Raw genomic sequence first — 19,338 nt, forward strand, 5'->3', positions numbered from 1 at the left:
CGAGTGGTTGGACGCGCGGATATTCCAGCCATTCGGCGCGCGCAGCCCAGAGTTCCGCGCTGTAGGTACTAGTGTGGAGTTTGCTCAGCTCAGGGTCCGGCAGGTACTGGGAGCGAGTGTGGAGTCTGCCCAGCTCAGGGTCCGGCAGGTACTGGGAGCGAGTGTGGAGTCTGCCCAGCAGGTACTGGGAGCGAGTGTGGAGTCTGCCCAGCAGGTACTGGGAGCGAGTGTGGAGTCTGCCCAGCAGGTACTGGGAGCGAGTGTGGAGTCTGCCCAGCAGGTACTGGGAGCGAGTGTGGAGTCTGCCCAGCAGGTACTGGGAGCGAGTGTGGAGTCTGCCCAGCAGGTACTGGGAGCGAGTGTGGAGTCTGCCCAGCAGGTACTGGGAGCGAGTGTGGAGTCTGCCCAGCAGGTACTGGGAGCGAGTGTGGAGTCTGCCCAGCTCAGGGTCCGGCAGGTACTGGGCGCGAGTGTGGAGTCTGCCCAGCAGGTACTGGGCGCGAGTGTGGAGTCTGCCCAGCAGGTACTGGGCGCGAGTGTGGAGTCTGCCCAGCAGGTACTGGGCGCGAGTGTGGAGTCTGCCCAGCAGGTACTGGGCACGAGTGTGGAGTCTGCCCAGCAGGTGCTGGGCAGGAGTGTGGAGTCTGCCCAGCAGGTGCTGGGCGTGAGTGTGGAGTCTGCCCAGCAGGTGCTGGGCGTGAGTGTGGAGTCTGCCCAGCAGGTGCTGGGCGTGAGTGTGGAGTCTGCCCAGCAGGTGCTGGGCGTGAGTGTGGAGTCTGCCCAGCAGGTGCTGGGCGTGAGTGTGGAGTCTGCCCAGCAGGTGCTGGGCGTGAGTGTGGAGTCTGCCCAGCAGGTGCTGGGCGTGAGTGTGGAGTCTGCCCAGCAGGTGCTGGGCGTGAGTGTGGAGTCTGCCCAGCAGGTGCTGGGCGTGAGTGTGGAGTCTGCCCAGCAGGTGCTGGGCGTGAGTGTGGAGTCTGCCCAGCAGGTGCTGGGCGTGAGTGTGGAGTCTGCCCAGCAGGTGCTGGGCGTGAGTGTGGAGTCTGCCCAGCAGGTGCTGGGCGTGAGTGTGGAGTCTGCCCAGCAGGTGCTGGGCGTGAGTGTGGAGTCTGCCCAGCAGGTGCTGGGCGTGAGTGTGGAGTCTGCCCAGCAGGTGCTGGGCGTGAGTGTGGAGTCTGCCCAGCAGGTGCTGGGCGTGAGTGTGGAGTCTGCCCAGCAGGTGCTGGGCGTGAGTGTGGAGTCTGCCCAGCAGGTGCTGGGCGCGAGTGTGGAGTCTGCCCAGCAGGTGCTGGGCGCGAGTGTGGAGTCTGCCCAGCAGGTGCTGGGCGCGAGTGTGGAGTCTGCCCAGCAGGTGCTGGGCGCGAGTGTGGAGTCTGCCCAGCAGGTGCTGGGCGCGAGTGTGGAGTCTGCCCAGCAGGTGCTGGGCGCGAGTGTGGAGTCTGCCCAGCAGGTGCTGGGCGCGAGTGTGGAGTCTGCCCAGCAGGTGCTGGGCGCGAGTGTGGAGTCTGCCCAGCAGGTGCTGGGCGCGAGTGTGGAGTCTGCCCAGCAGGTGCTGGGCGCGAGTGTGGAGTCTGCCCAGCAGGTGCTGGGCGCGAGTGTGGAGTCTGCCCAGCAGGTGCTGGGCGCGAGTGTGGAGTCTGCCCAGCAGGTGCTGGGCGCGAGTGTGGAGTCTGCCCAGCAGGTGCTGGGAGTGGGTGTAGAATCATGGAAATTTTACGGCTCAGAAAGAGGCCACTTGGCTCATCGTGCCTGTCCTGGCCAAAAAATGAGCCACACAGCCTAATCCCACCTGCCAGCATTTGGTCCATAGACCTGCAAGTTATGGCACGAGGTGCATATCCAGACACCTTTTAAATGAGTTGAGGATTTCTGCCTCGATTACCCTTATGGTCAGTGAGTTCCAGACCCCCATCACTCTGCATGAAGAAACCTTTCCTCATCTCCCCACTAATCTTTCTACCAATCACTTGAAATCTCTGCCGCCCCCCCATTCACTGACCCCCCCCCGCTAAGGTAAATAGGCTCTTCCCAGCCACTCCATCTAGGCCTCTCTCAGTTTTGTACATTTCAATCCAATCTCCCCTCAGCCTCCTTTGTTCCAAGGAGAACCAACCCAGCCTATTCAATCTTTCCTCATAGCTGCATTTTCCAGTCCTGGCAATGTCCTCGTAAATGTCCTCTGTACCCTTTCTAGTGTAATTACATTCTTTCTGCATTGAGGTAACAAGCACTGCTCAATGTACTCAAGTTGTTGCCTAACTAATGATTTATAAAGTTCCAGCATAACCTCCCTACTCTTATATTCTATACCTCAGCGAAGAAAGCAAAGGATTCCATGTGCCTTCTTAACTAGCTTATTGACCTGTCCTGCTACCTTCAGGGATCTGTGCCCATTCACTGCAAGGTCCCTCACTTCCTCTACACCTCTCAGTATTCTCCTATTAATTGTGTATTCCTTTGCCTTGTTTGACCTCCCCAAATGCATCACCTCACACTTCCCTGGGTTGAATTTCATTTGCCACTTTTCTGCCCACCTGACCAGTCCATTGATATCTTCCTGCAGTCTACAGCTATCCTTCTCATTATCGACCACATGGCCAATTTTTATGTTGGCTGCAAACTTCTTGATCATGCCCCCCTACATTTATGTTCAAATCGTTAATATGTACCACAAAAAGTAGGGGATCCAATACTGAGTCCTGCAGAACATCACTGGAAACAGCCTTCCAGTTGCAAAAACACCCGTCAACAATTACCCTTTGTTTTCTGACACTGAGCCAAATTTGTATCCAGCTTGCTACATTCCCCTGGATCCCATGGGCTTATTTTTTTAAGCAGTCTGCCATGTGGGACCTTGTCAGAAGCCTTGCTAAAATCCATGTAGACCACATCAACTGCACTACCCTCATCAATCCTCCTTGCTACTACTTCAAAAAATTCAATCAGGTTAGTCAGACAAGCTTTTCCCTTAACAAATCAATGCTAACGATCCTTGGTTAATCTGTACTCTTCTAAGTGGCAGTTTATCCTGTCTCTCAGAAGAGATTCCAATAATTTGCCCACTACTGAGGTTAGACTGATTGGCCTGTAATTATTTGGTCTATCCCTCGCTCCTTTTTCAAACAAAGGTACAATACTGGCAGTCCTCAAATCCTCTGGCACCATACCTGTATCCAGTGAACACTGGAAAATGGTCAGAGCACCTGCTATTTCCTCTCTGGCTTCTTTTGTCTGGGGTACATTTTATCTGGCCCTGGTGATTTATCCATTTTCAGGGTTGCTAATCCCATTAATACTTTCTCTCTCCCTATATTTATCACATCCAATACTTCACCCTCCTTAACTACAATATCTGCTTTGACCCCTCTTTTTTGAAGACAGGCGCAAGGTATTCATTAAGAACCATACCAACATCTTCCACCCCTACACATAGGTTACCTTTTTGGTCTTTTATGGACCCTACTCTTTCCTTACTTATCCTCCTCCTCTTAATGCATCGATAAAACATCTTTGGGTTCACCTTGATTTGGCTTGCCAATATTCTTTCATGCCCTCTCTTTGCTTTCCTAATTTCCTTTTTGATTTCACCTCTCCACTTTCTTTACTCCTCTTGGCATTCTGTAGTATTGAGTGGTGTCAGACATGAGCTTTCCTTTTCTGCCTTATCTTACCCTGTAAGCTCCAACCCAGGGTCCAGCAAGTACTGGGATTGAGTGTAGAGTCTGTCCAGCAGGTACTGGGCGTGAGCGTGGAGTCTGTCCAGCCGTGCAAAGATATCCCAGCCTCTGAGAGACTGGGCATAAAGATGTGGAGACAGGGAGGGGTTTACAGTTGGAGGGAGAGATTTCTCCCCTTAAATGAAAAATAAAGATTCTGAGGGACAGGATAAACTGCCACTTAGAAAGGCACAGACTGATCACGGATTGTCAGCATGGATTTGTTAAGGGAAGGTCATATCTTACTAACTTAATTGAATTCTTTGAGAAAAGAACAAGGAGGATTGATGCGGGTAGTGCAGTGGATGTGGTCTATATGGATTTTAGTAAGGCATTTGACAAGGTCTCGCATGACAGACTGGTCAGTAAAATAAAAGTCCATGGGATACGGGGGAATGTGGCGGGTTGGATCCAAAATTGGCTCAATGACGGGAAGCAAAGGGTAGTAGTCGACGGATGTTTTTGTGAATGGAAAGCTGTTTCCAGTGGCATTCCACAGGGCTCACTGTTGCGTCCCTTGCTGTTTGTGGTATATATTAATGATTTGGACTTAAATGTGGGAGGCATGATTGGGAACTTTGCTGATGACACAAAAATTGGTCATGTAGTTGATAGTGAAGAGGATGGCTGAAGACTCCAGAATGGTAGCAATGGTTTGGTTGAGTGGGCGGAGAAGTGGCAAATGGAATTCAATCTGGAAAAGTGTGAGGTAATGCACTTGGGGAGGGCAAATAAAGCGAGGGAATACACAATAAACAGGAGGATATTGAGAGGGGTAGAAGAAGTGAGAGACCTTGGAGTGCATATCCACAGGTCCCTAAAGGTGGCAGAACAGGGAGATAAAGTGACGAAGAAGGCATATGGAATGCTTTCCTTTATTGGCCGAGGTATAGAATACAAAAGCAGGGATGTAATCCTGGAACTGTATTGAATGCTGGTTCGGCCACAGTTGGAGTATTGTTTGCAGTTCTGGTCGCCACATTACAGGAAGGACATATTTGCTTTGGAGAGAGTGCAGAGGAGATTTACAAGAATGTTGCCAGGGCTTGAAAGTTGCAGCTATGAGGAAAGTTTGGATAGGCTGGGGTTGTTTTCCTTAGGACAGAGGAGGCTGAGGGGTGACTTAATTGAGGTGTACAAAATTATGAGGGGCCTAGATAGAGTAGACAGGAAGGACCTGTTTCACCTAGCAGAGAGGTCAATTACCACGGGGGACTGATTTAAGGTGATTGGTAGGAGGATCAGAGGGGACACGAGGAAAACCTTTCTCACCCAGAGGGCTGTGGGTGTCTGGAAGTCACTGCCAGGAATGGTGGTGGAGGCAGCAACCCTCAATTCTTTTAAAAGGTACCTGGACATAACCCTGCAAGGCTATGAACCAGGTGCTGGAAGGTGGAATTAGATTGGGCGGCTAGTTTTCGGCTGGCACAGACGACGGGCTGAATGGCCGCCTTCTGTGCTGTAATTTTTCTATGGTGAAAAGTTGCTAAGTATTTAAAGCAGTTGGCTGTGTGATAAGTGTTGCTTTAGGTTTGTTGCAACAGAGACCCATTGACTTTATTACTTCCACATAAATGCACGCTATTTGTCCTGAATAATTCTTGGATATTTAATTGGCTGCACAAATTGTGGAAATGCTATGCATAAAGTTCATGAAATGTGTGTCTGCTTAAATCACTGAAGACATTTTTTATTGGCATGTCTTTATTGTCAATAAATGTGCAAGTTTTTAGCGATGAATATAGTTTTGGCAGAAATGTTGGGAACCCAGGAACACCTTCCAATTTATAACTGAATTAACTAAAAATAATTGTAATTTATTTTGATGTTGTAAAGCTGTTTCAGTGCTGAAAAGAGATGAACTGATTTCACAATTTCTTCATGCATCCTTCAAGTTGCAGGCTTCTCTTTTTCTGCTCAGTATAAATTTGGTATTCAAATTCACTTTGCAAATGCTTTCCCTCGAGACTGTTCATTTTCCCCAAGGGCTTTAACAGTTATGTTAGTCACTTCCACAGCCGCTTGCACAATATTTCTTCCCAGCCTTTTTTCAAAAGCTCATCTCTTTCAGTTTTTCCATCTTGGTTGTACTTGCTCTGAAGACTACTTTCTACACTGAAATTTCAAAATATCTTTTTGCATTGCTGAGCTTTCCCTCTGGTGGAGGGACCCCCCCCCCCCCCCCCCCCCCCGGCTGCATTTGCACCAGGACTTCGGTTTTCTTTTTTTCTTAATCCTCTTACGCCAGATCATCGTGTGATTCCAGTATAGTCTCACCTCTCCTTGAACCTTTGTTTTTCAGTGGAGCATTACTGTGGCAATTTTCATTCTTCCAGGACCCTGTCACAAGTTTATCTTTCACAGGCATTTTCCAGGAAACTGCAGCACATGCAGCAGTAATTAATTTGCTTCTTTTAGAAGCCATTAACTAGGATTCCAAGCGCTTAATCGTATGAGACAATCAAGTCTGCTGTATCTGGTTAACATTTCAGGTCTGTGACCTTTCATGATGAAAGGTCACAGACCTGAAACATTAACTCTGTTTTTCTCTCTCCACAGATGCTGCCAGACCTGCTGAGTATTTACAGCACTTTGTTTTTTTCAGATTTCCAGTATCTGCAGTATTTTGCTTTTATTCCTGCTGTATTTGATGTTCATTGTTCAGTCATTTGTGTATTCAAGAAAAGAAACCAATTCGCTTTGCCAATTATCTGTTCTGTTTGCAAGCCTAATCATGATCTCCCTTTGGTTTCCTCTTTGACTCTCCCCTTCAGATCTCACTCAGCACTTTCTGTCTTGATCTCCTAGAGTCATACAGCACAGAAACAGGCCCTTCGGCCCAATGCGTCTGCGCCGACCATCAAGCACCCATCCAATCTAATCCCAATTTCCCACACTTGGCCCGTAGCCTTGTATGCTATGGCGTTTCAAGTGCTCATCTAAATACTTCTTAAATGTTGTGAGGTCCCCTTCAGGCAGTGTGTTCCAGATTCTCAAATCCCCTTTAAACCTCCTGCTCCTTACCTCCTGGACTGTATTTGCCAAGCTGAATGCAAATTTAAGGGACTGTCTCACAACTCACCCTCTTCAGCAAGTTCAAACTGCAGATAATTTGTCTGCAAGAGTCTCTATTTAAATTTCATCACTGTCCCTTCCATTCTGGAGCTGTGTTGCTCACACTTTGTCCTTCTCATAACCTCTGCATAGCCTGGCTGAGTTGCCCTTTGTGAATGATGAGCAGTTTTCACCTTTTTACATCTGGTTATAGTCTATAAGTTTCTAAATTCACTCGAAAAAGCCCTTCAAAACACTCCCACAGGGGATGCAGAGACCAAGTGGGCCCACATCAGAGACGCCATCTATGACTCAGCAATGACCACCTATGGCAAACGTGTGAAGCGGAATGCAGACTGGTTTCAATCTCACATTGAAGAGCTGGAACCTGTCATAGCTGCTAAGTGCATTGTACTGCTGAACTACAAGAAAGCCCCCAGCGAGTTAACATCCGTAGCACTTAAAGCAGCCAGAAGCACTGCACAAAGAACAGCCAGGCACTGCGCAAATGACTACTGGCAACACCTATGCAGTCATATTCAGCTGGCCTCTGACACCGGAAATATCAGAGGAATGTATGATGGCATTAAGAGGGCTTTTGGGCCAACCATCATGAAGATTGCCCCCCTGAAATCTAAATCAGGGGACACAATCACTGACCAACGCAAGCAAATGGACCGCTGGGTAGAACACTACCTAGAACTGTACTCCAGGGAAAATGTTATCACTGAGACCGCCCTCAATACAGCCCAGTCTCTGCCAGTCATGGATGAGCTGGACGGACAGCCAACAAAATCAGAACTCAGTGATGCCATTGATTCTCTAGCCAGTGGAAAAGCCCCTGGGAAGGACGGCATTACCCCTGAAATCATCAAGAGTGCCAAGCCTGCTATACTTTCAGCACTGTACGAACTGCTTTGCCTGTGCTGGGACGAGGGAGCAGTACCACAGGACATGCGCGATGCCAATATCATCACCCTCTATAAGAACAAGGGTGACCGCGGTGACTGCAACAACTACCGTGGAATCTCCCTGCTCAGCATAGTGGGGAAAGTCTTCGCTCGAGTCGCTTTAAACAGGCTGCAGAAGCTGGCTGAGCGTGTCTACCCTGGGGCACAGTGTGGCTTTTGAGCAGAGAGATCCACCATTGACATGCTGTTCTCCCTTCGACAGCTACAGGAGAAATGCCGTGAACAACAGATGCCCCTCTACATTGCTTTCATTGATCTCACCAAAGCCTTTGACCTTGTCAGCAGACGTGGTCTCTTCAGACTACTAGAAAAGATTGGATTCCCACCAAAGCTACTAAGTATCATCACCTCATTCCATGACGATATAAAAGGCACAATTCAGTATAGCGGCGTCTCATCAGACCCCTTTCCTATCCTGAGTGGTGTGAAACAGGGCTGTGTTCTCGCACCTACACTGTTTGGGATCATCTTCTCCCTGCTGCTCTCTCATGTGTTCAAGTCTTCGGAAGAAGGAATTTTCCTCCACACAAGATCAGGTGGCAGGTTGTTCAACCTTGCCCATCTAAAAGCGAAGACCAAAGTACGGAAAGTCCTCATCAGGGAACTCCTCTTTGCTGACGATGCTGCATTAACATCTCACACTGAAGAGTGTCTGCAGACACTCATTGACAGGTTTGCGGCTGCCTGCACCGAATTTGGCCTAACCATCAGCCTCAAGAAAACGAACATCATGGGACAGGACGTCACAAATGCCCCATCCATAAATATCAGCGACCACACTCTGGAAGTGGTTCAAGAGTTCACCTACCTAGGCTCAACTATCACCAGTAACCTGTCTCTCGATGCAGAAATCAACAAGCGCATGGGAAAGGCTTCCACTGCTATGTCCAGACTGGCTAAGAGGGTGTGGGAAAATGGCACACTGACACAGAACACAAAAGTCTAAGTGTATCAAGCCTGTATCCTCAGTAACTTGCTCTACGGCAGCGAGGCCTGGACAACGTACGTCAGCCAAGAGCGACGTCTCAATTCATTCCATCTTCGCTGCCTCTGGAGAATCCTTGGCATCAGGTGGCAGGACCATACTATCAACACAGAAGTTCTCGAGGCGGCCAACATCCCCAGCATATACACCCTACTAAGCCAGCGGCGCCTGAGTTGGCTTGGCCATGTGAGCCGCATGGAAGATGGCAGGATCCCCAAGGACACATCGTACAGCGAGCTTGTTACTGGTATCAGACCCACCGGCCGTCCATGGCTCCGCTTTGAAGACGTCTGCAAACGCGACATGAAATCCTGTGACATTGATCACCAGTCGTGGGAGTCAGTTGCCAGCGATCGCCAGAGCTGGCGGGCAGCCATAAAGGTGGGGCTAAAGCGTGGCGAGTCGAAGAGACTTCGCAGTTGGCAGGTAAAAAGTCAGAAGCGCAAGGAGAGAGCCAACTGCGTAACAGCCTTGTCAACCAATTTTATCTGCAGCACCTGTGGAAGAGTCTGTCATTCTAGAATTAGCCTTTATAGCCATTCCAGGCGCTGCTTCACAAACCACTGACCACCTCCAGGCACTTCCCCATTGTCTCTCGAGACAAGGAGGCCAAAGAAGAAGAAGTCTATTCAGCCATTTGTTGCCTGGAATAGGATTTAACACGTTTACTCCTAACCATTACTTGTTTGTTTGCCTTTCTTTTGTTTGGTGGTTGTTTGAAGACCCCTGTAGTCATCCTATATCTGTTCGGTTGAAAGTCTCCAATTGAAACATTAACTTGTCTTGTTTAATCCTTTTAGATGCTTTCACAGCTGCTGTGTAATTACAGTATTTAGTTGAGTGGTATCTGTTTGGCAAATGTACTTGCTCAATTTCCTATACCTCCTTTGTTATGCATAAGTACTACTGATCCTTAGTTCTACCGAACTTTTTATTCTGAACTAAAACACACCATATAATAGCCATTGATTTGGTTTTTTTCAAAGATATTAGTCAGACTATGTGCTGCTGAGCCCCACATATGAGAAATTGACTTGCAACATTCTACATCAACTATCTGATATGGTTGTGCACAATAGCCACCTCTAGGACTTTTATTCTTGCTAAAACTGGCAGCACTTAATTTGATGCTTTAAAAAAAATTCTGTTGCAAATCTGTTCATTTTCTCCTAAGTAACTAAGTACTTAAAAGATAAAAATCTCATTCTAACTTGATTGACAATCATTTTTCCATCAATTTCACAAGCACTCGAGGTTTGGGTAATTTGTGAAGAATTAGTTCACTGTAAAGTTTTTTTTTAGACAATTCATGTCCCAGTTTTAACGTTCTTGTGGCATTAGTTCTGGAAAATCTCTAAACATATTCCCATGTTTCAGCATTGTATCTTTGGATAGATGGGTATGTTTTTTGGTCACTTGTGTTGTGCTTATTTCTTTCACTTTAGCATGATGATTCCTGTAAACAGAACTTCTATGGTTGCTTTAAGCTACTGATGTAACAAAAAGGGGTATATTGACAGAAATAGCTGTCCTGACTCTGCAGTGTAACATAAGGATTCAAACATACTGCAAATCAAAATAATCAGTTGTCTGTAATTAACCTGTCTGTATTGGTATGTATTGCATAAGCCATTCATAGGTTGTGAAATGTTACAATCCAAAAATTAAGTCCCATGTAAAATAACAATCTACCTTCATGCCTGTGCCACGATCTTATCAATCTAATCCCTAAATTAAATGAGTCTTTTTTTGATGAAATAATTCTTTGCAGAATGCCAACAAGAATTAAACTAATGTCTTTGACAATATTTAGTGGAAACTTGGACCTCTAAATTTCTCTGCTCATACATAGTTCCTAACTTTTCATTTAAAAAAAATCTCTGTTCTATCTTTTAGATCCAAAGTGGATGACCTCACATTTTTCCACATTGAACTCAGATGGTTAGTAGTCTCCTATTTATATAGTCAACGAGGGTCAGCGTAATAGTTTTTTCACTTTACACTAAACATCTTCATATTTTGAGAAAGGTCAACATTGAATATTACGTCCAGTTTATCCATCAACAGTGACCAGTTGTCATGAGTTACAACCTGTATTTGCACATCTTCAGCATATACAGGCCATGTATAATCTGTTCAAAAGCTGGCTGTTTATGAAATAAATCATTGCATTGATTACTGAGTGAAGTAATACGTTGTCAGGTAAAGTAGTCAAGGATTGATGTTAAATTGACTCCACAACATTTTATAGTATGTTGAGCCAGTGAAGCAGTATGGATTTGTTTGGAGGAGCAGAAAGGAAAAGAGTACGTATCCACTTAGCTGAGATTTATAGCAGCTTATAATTAAATACAGTAAGTTGCTTCTAAATATGTTGTGAACCTGCATAAATTCTCAGCTAGAATAGCTAGTGTAAATGAGTTGTCTTGTGAAGAATTGAGAAAAAAATGCAGTAACATTTTTTCTACAAAATATACTTTATCCATAAAAATCTTTTTAAAAAAAATTACAAAACAGTTCAAAACAGCAACAAGTCGACAATACAAAGAGTGCAAAGGAGATCAGTTTCCTTCAATACAGGAGTGAGTTGCCTCACAGCCCTTCCATTTCATTTTATGTGCCATGTACATTTTGCAGCAAACCCATATTTTCTGGATACAGCCCAAGGGGTTTTCCATGGATCCAGCCCCTCAGTTCACTTTGGTGGGGGGACCTTACACAGTGGTCTTTCCCCATTGAGCCTTTGCCACGGCTGCCCCAAGCTTTAGTGCGTCCCTCAGAACGTAGTCCTGGAGTTTGGAATGTGCCAGTCTGCAACACTCGGTCGTGGACAACTCTTTGCGCTGGAAGACGAGCAAGTTTCAGGTAGACCAAAGAGCGTTTTTCACTGAATTGATAGTCCTCCAGCAGCAGTTGATGTGCGTCCCTGGGAACAGCCCGTAGAGCACAGACTCCTGTGTTACAGAGCTGCTTGGGATGAACCTCGACAAAAACCCACTGCATCTCGTTCCACACCTGCTTTGCAAAGACACATTCCAGAAGGAGGTGGGCAACCGTCTCTTTCCCACCACAGCCACCTCGAGGGCATTGTGCGGAGTGGGTGAGACTCCGGGCATGCAGGAAGGATCTGACAGGGAGGGCTCTTCTCACCACCAGCCAAGCTACATCTTGGTGCTTGTTTGGAAGTTCTGGTGATGAGGCATTCTGCCAAATGGCTCTGGCAGTCTGCTCGGGGAACCATCCGACAGGATTCACTATCTCCTTTTCCCATAGGGCCTTGACATTCTGTGCAGACCACTGCCAGATGGATTGGTGGTCAAAGGTGTTTTTCCGCAGAGACTTTTCCACGAAGGATAGGTGGTATGGCACAGTCCAACTGGATGGAGCGTTCCGCGGCAAAGAGACCAGGCCCATCCTTCGCCACACCGGGGACAGATAGAACATCAGCATATAGTGACACTTGGTGTTTGCGTACTGGGGATCTACACACAGCTTAATGCAGCCGCACATGAAGGTGGTCATCAGGATGAGGGCGACGTTGGGTACGTTTTTTCCGCCCTTATCCAGAGGTTGAACACCGTGTCCCTCTGGACCCGGTCCATTTTGGATGCCCAGATGAAGCGGAAAATGGCGCGGGTGACCACCATGGCGCAGGAGTGGGGTATGGACCAGACCTGCGCCACGTACAGCAACAACATGAGCTTCTCACACCTGATGACCAGGTTCTTACCCACAATGGAGAGAGATTGCTGCTCCCACATGCTCAGCTTATGGTGTACCCTGGCTACTCACTCCCTCCAGGTTTTGGTGCACGCCCTGGCCCTTTCGAACCATATCCCCAGCACCTTCAGGTTGTCTGATCTGACGGTGAAGGGGACAAAGGATCGGTCAGCCCAGTTCCCAAAGAGCATGGGTGGTGGGTATCTGGAATTCACTGTCAGGAATGGTGGTGGAGGCAGAAACCCTCAATTCTTTTAAAAGGTACCAGGGCATGCACCTGAAGTGCTGTCACCTGCAAGGCTATGGACCAGGTGCTGGAAGGTGGAATTAGATTGGGCAGCTAGTTTTTACGGCTGGTACGGACATGACGGGCTGAATGGCCTGCTTCTGTGCTGTAATTTTTCAATGATGTAAGATCATGTTTGTGACGACCTGGTCTGATTTATAGGGATCCGATTAACACTTTCTAGATATAATTGTTGATCCAAGGTTAGTCCCGACCTATTCTGATTAATGTCTCACATTATATATTTAAAAGCCCCCGAAGTCTGACGTCAAATCTTAAACTCCCCTTTTAACTTATCTTTAACCAATTGCTCAAATTCAGCAGAACCTCCCCATAGAAAATCATTGACATCCATCATAAAAGATGCCTGTGAGTTTCTCTGTGATACCAGTAGAACATTGCCAGCTCTGCTTTCAATTGGATACAGCCTACTTTCAGCAAGACAGACCTAACTAAGAAATACCATACTCTCAATGCATCATTCAATCCATATACATATTTGTTTAATTTCCAGTTTCCCTTCTGCAGCACTTGTTCTTGAGGTGATTTCAAAAACTCCTCTTTGAAATTTTTCACCCTGCAAAAATGCTACTTTTATATCAATTGACCTACATTCCCACGAGTATGTGGCTAAAAGAGCTAAGACAATTTTCAAGATCACTTCCTGCCATAACAGAGTCCACTCTCCCATCTTGATCACCAAGTCTCTCTTCAAAACCTCGAGCGACTAGACTCGCTTTTGTCTGATATGAGGTTTTTTTAAAAAAAAACTAGGAGGTCTGCATGCCTGTAAGACCTGTTGCTATTTTCTGTGAACAGTGACTGAATGTTGACATTTAGTGTTTGGAATGCAGGCTGCAAGGCAGTTTGTATCCAAGCAACCTGAAGGATTTACAGCAGTCTTGTGATTTGGATTGTTGGGGACTTTCAATTTCATTTTGACAGGGTGAAAGAGACCAGGGGAGCTGTGAGCAGCGGAAGAGTTACTGCTGGAGACTGGCCAGGAATACAGCCCAGAGAAAACTCTTTCTCTTGAAAAATAATTCCTGTATCAAGTAAAAGTCTGATCTCTTCATGCAGTCAAAAGAACTTTGAAGGAGTTGCAAATCAATGTATGGGAGCTAAAGCCTTGTTGCTGTTTATGCCTGAAGAAAGAGGAAGAGACCCAGAGAAAAGAGGAATTGTTACACTCTGTGGAGAAACACTGCTTTGGAGAAAGGAAGCCTGTGGTTCGGGTGGGGCAGTTGCTGTGGCCTCCTGTCAAGAATCCCTGCCTGAAGAGTGAGTTCTGTAGTTGCTGTTCTCTGTGGAGAAGGCGTTTTTGTTGAGAGTAAGTCCTGTTGACTTGTGTTTTGGAAGTTCCTGAACTCTCAGTTTCTACTGTTAGACTGCCACTTTAAGATTAAATAGACCGGTTGCTACAGCCTGTTACTGAAAGATCTGTGTGACGCCTGCTGCAGACAAACTACCTTGAACGCCTACCACAGACGAACTACCTTGAATGCCTACCCACCATAGACTGTTCATTAATTTCACCTGGAGAGATATCAAGTGGCATCTGACTATTCGACTCTTGGACTCCTCACCAATCTGGAGAATACTACCAAAGTTACAACCCAGTTATTTTATTATTCCTATGAAGCTGTTGTAAAGTCAATATACCCATTTTCCCTAGTTAACCATTAGTAATTGAATGTATGTGTGCGCATGAGGGTTAGGAAGATTAAGGAGTTATAAAATTTTTCATACGTATAGGTTCATCTCATTACCGTTTTAAAACTCGTTTTATTAATGGTTAATTTTGTTGTTCAACGAAACCCAGTTTGGTGTTCTTTGTTCTGGGGATAAATAAAGTGATTAATTTGGCTATTTTTCCAATAGATGGGAAACTTTACTAATATACTGTGTTCTGTGGAGTAGTCGGACTGAATTAACAGTGCATTACTTCTGTCTCGGTCGTAACAATGTCCTATCTGGGAGTACTTTTTCCGTACGTATCCATCTGTGTGATAATGCTGGCTGTCCCCTATCTTGCACTTCAGAATAGACACCAAATTCTTTCCAACTTTTCAACAACTTGTTTTGCCTCAATTTTTCTTCTAATTTATTTGCAGCCATCGTAACTTCCCAATCATGATGACTTCTACTTCTAGTAGTGTTCCTAAATTGTTCTGTAGTCCTTGTTTTAGTCCAGCTATGGCCTCTACTTGCCCTCTTATCTCTTTCTGGACTACTGCTACAGGATCTCTCCCTCCCACAATCTGAGGTGCTATCATGGGTACCTGATCGTTTCCTGATGCCGTAGCCACTTTCAGATCCATTATGGGGACTTGACTGTTTTCTTGCTTTCCACCATTTCACCGATCCATAGATCTTACCTCTTGCCCATCATCTTGGGTATTTAGCCAATGTTTGAATTTGCCAGTGGCTTTCCTTGCACTCCGTACAATGGTCACATCCCTCGATTCAGTGGATCCCTCTGATATGTATGTTACTCTAGTACCGACTTTAAACAGTTGTCCTTTTGGGAAAAATAGCCCTCTCTTGTGCAGTGGTATCACCTTTGGCTAACCTCTATCAGCCCCTTTTCTACTGTATTCTGTTTCTCATAACTGTCAAACATGAGTATGTGAAGTACAGGGTGCCTCATCTACTAATCGTTCAGATTCTGCAAGTTTATAATTAAATCACTATTAACCTTGATGAATAGACCCTAACAGTTTGACAACGATGTTGGAGGATCAGGTTCTTTCCATCACACCCTATCACTTTACCTCGACCTTTCCACTCTTTCATAGTATACTAAATCCCCAGAATTAAAGTTTAACTCTGATGGTCTTGTGTGATGCCGTAAGGCTCACTGAATTTTGTCAGACTTCTGCCTTGGCGAATGCTGTTCTCCCTGCATGTAGGGCATTCAGGTGCTCATAGAAGGTGGAACTAATTGTAGTCCCTTCTAAGGCGGGGAGATGATCTCACAGCACAGAAGGTATTTTGGTATTCCTCCCAAAGACCAACTGATATGGACTATAGCCCCCAACCATTCGAAGAGAATTCTTCGCATGGACTAACCATGCCAGAGCAGATGTTAGCTTGCAGGTTGGTCAGCTATGATCTTATGGAGCAAATCATCAATCACTGCATGATTTCTTTCACGAGGTCCATTACTGAAATGACTTTCAGCTGCAGTGTTCATCACTACGTTCATGTTTTCGCACATGTCTCAACTCATCATTAGTAAATTTCCCCCCTATAGGTCAGGCATTTTGCCAGTGCCCCACGCCCAGTCCCTATCCATTTTTCCATGACTTTATCTACAATCACTCTCTTTACCATTCTTGACTGTACAAAGACTGAATCTTGTTGCCATTTCTATAAAATGCAAAATGAAAATTGTCCTTGTCCCACACCTTTAAATCCATAGCTGCTACTTCATTAAAGTCTCATGCTAATGGGAGACAGTAGGCAGCGATGATATCCGATACTTTTTGCATTTATCGCATTTTTCACTAATCTCTTCAGTAAGCTTTGTGTACTCCTAGTCAACCACCCCTACATCTTTTAGTAGGATTTTTAATCTGTGATGAGGGATCAGCAAATTGTCGGTGCAACTTTTAAGACAATTTTCTTTTTGTCTCTCAAATGCCTATCATCTCATGTCATTAACACCTCTTTAGCATTATTAGAGATGCAATAATGTCCTGATTGGAAAGTCAGTTATGCAACTTGCCCAAAGGCACTTGCTTCATCATGTTCCGTGTCCAATTTCATTTGTGCCTTTTTCATGGAAGGCTTGCTCAGCAGCAAGCCTATTTCACTAGATACCACATCTGTACTAATAAAGTGGTTTACTCCAGCTATTCTGCATGGAATCACTACCCTTTTCAGTGACTTTAATGGTGTTTCATCCCCGAACCTGAAGTAGAACTTTCATATTCCCTGACTTTACTTCAATCCTTACTACGTGAATCTAAATAACATTTCAACCAATCCGTTCCACATAGTGTGGATGTGCAACCACTGTCCAACATGGCACAATTAAATGAATCCGCGACAAGTACACTCATTACTGGACTGAAGCTTCTTGGGACCAGTACAATTCCCTCAGGCTTTCCATGTCATGCGTCGCCTTGAAAATCCTGTTTTGTTTTGGACAGTTCATCGCATAATATTTTGAATCGCATCTGAAATACCTGTTAATTCGATGGATATTCCTGAGATTCATTCATCTATTGTTGTTACTCCATTCCTGTGTCTGTCAGATCTATCAAAAATGTCTCTATCCTCTGTCTCTTTTGTCTATAATTGTGCATTGATGCCTGTGCCCCATGTCTGAACGATCTCTAAATGCTGCGACCATAGAGTCCTCCATCCTCTGACTGCCAGATGTTCCATTTGTGCCATGAAGGCTGCTGAAAATCACTGCTTTCCCAGGAATTTTTTTGTAAAAGCATTAGACATCTGATCCAGAAGCTGGTCTTTTTCCTGAGAATCTAACTCCAGTTAAGACCAGGAGCCTATCCATGTGCGACATTTTAGTATAATCCAACAATTTGAAAGCAAGCACTGAACAAGGAATTTCCAAATAGAATTTTTTCAGTCTGTTATATAGTGTTAAATTCCATAATATGTTCCTCTATGGAATGATCGTCCATCTTGCTAAATTTATCAAAGTCTGACCATGCCTGGTATGTATTTAATGGATCATCTTTCTTATAAATCTTATCCATAAAATTTAATAGAATTCCAAACCTTCCTCAGTGTCTGACTGATGGGCCTCTAGCTCACAAAATACTTTGTCCCTGATCTCGCTTTTGTTAGGAAGTGACAGTGCCAAGGCCATACCTTCTTTTCTCTTTGATGAGGACGCAACATGTGTCCACATATCCGTTTCATTTTTCCATTGGTCATAAGGTTCAGATTCAGAGACAATCGGTGGGAAATCATACCTTGACGCTTTACACTTGGTTTTCAGCCATTTTTCTCAAAAGTAATTCAGATTACAACTTTCCATCTGAAAAAAAATTATTCGTTTCCAACCTTCACCTTTAGGCATCATCCTCTGGTACCATGTTAAATGGATCCAAACTAAACAGTGAAGAATGAAAGTAGACATATGCTTTTCGTGATAGTTTATTCACAGAATGTAGTATTACACATCTATACCTTCTATTCACCAGCCACACTTGTGTCCAGCAGACACACTTTTTATATTCACTTCAAATCCTTAATTGAAGAATGCCCTTTCAGCTGTTTATCTTTAATACCTCTTCTTCGGCCTCCTTGTCTCGAGAGACAATGGGTAAGCGCCTGGAAGTGGTCAGTGGTTTGTGAAGCAGCACCTGGAGTGGCTATAAAGGCCAATTCCAGAGTGACAGACTCTTCCACAGGTGCCGCAGATAAAATTGGTTGTTGGGGCTGTTCCACAGTTGTCTCTCCCCTTGCGCTTCTGTCTTTTTTCCTGCCAACTGCTAAGTCTCTTCGACTCGCCACGCTTTAGCCCCGCCTTTATCGCTGCCCGCCAGCTCTGGCGATCACTGGCAACTGACTCCCACGACTTGTGATCAATGTCACAGGACTTCATGTCGCGTTTGCAGACGTCTTTAAAGCGGAGACATGGACGGCCGATGGGTCTGATACCAGAGACGATCTCACTGTACATTGTGTCCTTGAGTATCCTGCTATCTTCCATGCGGCTCACGTGGCCAAGCCATCTCAGGCGCCACTGGCTCAGTAGAGTGTATATGCTGGGGATGTTGGCCACCTTGAGGACTTCTGTGTTGGCGATACGGTCCTGCCACCTGATGCCAAGGATTCTCCGGAGGCAGCGAAGATGGAATGAATTGAGACGTCGCTCTTGGCTCTTGTCCAGGCCTCGCTGCCGTAGAGCAAGTTACTGAGGACACAGGCTTGATACACTGGGACTTTTGTGTTCCATGTCAGTGCGCCATTTTCCCACACTCTCTTGGCTGGTCTGGACATAGTGGAAGCCTTTTCTATGCGCTTGACATAATTAACAATTAATGCCATACATTGAGTTAATCTCATTCAGGTTATCAAGAGAGGTGCCAAATGGGGAGCATGAACTTTTTACACCCTCACCCATGGAGCAGGAAGTAAAATTAGAAGATCCACTTAAACAGCAGATAATTAGCTTTAGTAATCTGCGAGCAACTTAGAATCATACAACACAGAAGGAGGCCATTTGGCTCACAGTGCTGGTGCTAGCTCTTTGAAAGACCTATCCAACTGGTCTCACTTCCCTTCTCTTTCCTCAGAGCCCTGCAATTTTTTCCTTTTTGTGTATATATCCAATTCCCATTTGAAAGTTGCTGTTGAATCTGCTTGCACCACTACTTCAGGCAGTGCATTCCAGATTGAAACTTACTGTGTGAAAAGGATTCCTCCTCATCTTGCCTCTACTTTTGCCAATTATCTTAAATTGGTGTGCTATGATTATTGACCCTCCTGCCACTTGCAACAGCTTCTGCTTATTTATTCGACCAAAACACTTCATAATTTTAAACACCTCTATTAAATTCACCTCCAACCCCTCTGTTAATCTCTCTTTATAAAGAGAACAATCTCCTCTTCTCCAGTCTCTCGTAA

At 45.5% G+C, this 19,338-nt stretch overlaps 1 protein-coding gene across 10 annotated transcripts in view; it reads left to right on the forward strand.

Annotated features, from left to right (window-relative positions):
* Nucleotides 1–53: 53 nt before the first annotated feature.
* The window catches only part of pms1 (PMS1 homolog 1, mismatch repair system component), a 117,165-nt gene continuing 97,880 nt past the window's right edge, over nt 54–19,338 (forward strand). For 2 of the 10 annotated variants that reach the window (XM_068035624.1, XM_068035634.1), the window contains exons 1-2: nt 54–181; nt 10,620–10,664. The gene's annotated coding sequence lies outside the window, so the exon portion shown is untranslated. Of the gene's footprint in view, nt 182–366; nt 491–1,651; nt 1,679–10,619; nt 10,665–19,338 lie in introns of those variants that run through there. The other 8 variants (XM_068035626.1, XM_068035625.1, XM_068035628.1 and 5 more) reach the window with 8 other exon arrangements.

This window comes from Heterodontus francisci, chromosome 7 (genome assembly GCF_036365525.1).
Source record: "Heterodontus francisci isolate sHetFra1 chromosome 7, sHetFra1.hap1, whole genome shotgun sequence".
NCBI classification, from domain to species: domain Eukaryota; kingdom Metazoa; phylum Chordata; class Chondrichthyes; order Heterodontiformes; family Heterodontidae; genus Heterodontus; species Heterodontus francisci.